The sequence below is a fragment of the Procambarus clarkii genome, chromosome 72 (genome assembly GCF_040958095.1).
Source record: "Procambarus clarkii isolate CNS0578487 chromosome 72, FALCON_Pclarkii_2.0, whole genome shotgun sequence".
Taxonomy (NCBI): Eukaryota; Metazoa; Arthropoda; class Malacostraca; order Decapoda; family Cambaridae; genus Procambarus; species Procambarus clarkii.
This window is the reverse complement of record NC_091221.1, coordinates 14,536,887-14,538,356: the sequence shown is the minus strand read 5'-3', so window position 1 is coordinate 14,538,356 and position 1,470 is coordinate 14,536,887. Positions and strand designations below refer to the sequence as shown.

The window sequence follows — 1,470 nt, the reverse complement described above, 5'->3', positions numbered from 1 at the left end:
GGGGGGGGGTGGGGAGGGAAGGGGAGGGGAATGATGGTCTGTGGATTCCTTCTCCGTACCCTTTACATATAAGCAAAAATATGCCTTCTTGTGGGTATAGAAACATTAACACAAATTATATCAGTAACTGATATTGTAGCCTTTTAAACAGAAAAGATTTGTACATACAAATACTTTTTAATTATCATTTATTTGTGGAAATGGCATTTACGTCATTAAATTGATACCTCAGCATCAAGCTAGTGTCCTGCAGCAGTGGTCCAGTGGTAAAGTGTATATAAGTGATGCGTATTCTTGGAGTTGCGAGTTCAAACCCGGATTAAGCTATATATATATATATATATACAACATGTTTTGTTTTGGTTGTTTGTTTTTGTATAAAGCCTCACACAATATCTATATTAAGCGAGTTTGTTTTAAACATGACATACATATTAATTCATTTTACCAGGCCTTATTCCACACAACTCCGTGAATTTCCCGTGGAGCCAGCCATTCAAACAAAAACAAACGAAACAAAACAAAACAAAACAAAAAACATTATTGCCAACAGCATTTGGTGTTCCCAGGCGGTCACCCATCCAAGTACTAACCAAACCCAACGTTGCTTAACTTCGCTGATCGGACGAGAAGCGGTGTTCTCAACGTGGTATGGCCGTTGGCATGAGACTGCCTACACATTGTGGCTAATAACCAACTCTTTTAAGTCATCGCGGCAGGATACGGACCTGCTTGTGGTGTCTTAATGGTAATTGTATCCTAACATATTTTTGTCTCCTTGGCATGGATATTTAACATCGTTTATTCAGTCTTGGGTTTATGTTCTTTCGCCATTTACAGACATTTTACATCTACCTACTTCCTCAGCCTGCCCTGCCAATTTCTAATGAATTTGTGGATTTTCTTTTGTAATACAAACATGTGTGTGCTCATCTGCTCTTCAGTTTTTATGATATTTGTCTCATCTGTCCTGCTTTATGATACTTTTACAAAGAACATGAACAAATGCTTCTATTTTAGAGAAGATATGGGATCCAGGTTTCGGAGCCGTAAAACCAACCGTCGTGATTGGTGGACGAGTTGCCAGGTTGCAGCTTCTGTACCGTGCCGGCACATAAATAGGTTCGGCTCAAGCGGCGGCAGCATCATTCCCCCGTGACTGTCTGAGCGTCTCTCATCACCTTGGTTGGTTCATCATCATCATGGTAGAAGCAAAGCCTACCAAGAAGGCTGCGGCTGCTGCTGCTGTGGTGGCCACCACCAGGAAACCTCGCGTCCAGGTTGCTCACCCGAAAACTAGTCAAATGGTTCTAGCCGCGGTCGCAGCACTCAAAGACCGTAAGGGCTCGTCTCTACAAGCAATCAAGAAGTACGTTGTTGCCAACAATAAAGTCGAGGCTGCCAAGATCGCCATTTACATCCGAAGATTTCTCAAGAAAGCAGTGGCTGACGGCATTCTTGTTCAGACCA

At 42.4% G+C, this 1,470-nt stretch overlaps 1 non-coding gene across 1 annotated transcript; it reads right to left on the bottom strand.

Annotated features, from left to right (window-relative positions):
* Positions 1–544: 544 nt before the first annotated feature.
* On the bottom strand, positions 545–663 carry LOC138356508 (5S ribosomal RNA). The gene has a single exon (XR_011224489.1). It is a non-coding gene; the product is annotated as a 5S ribosomal RNA (ribosomal RNA).
* Positions 664–1,470: the final 807 nt, after the last annotated feature.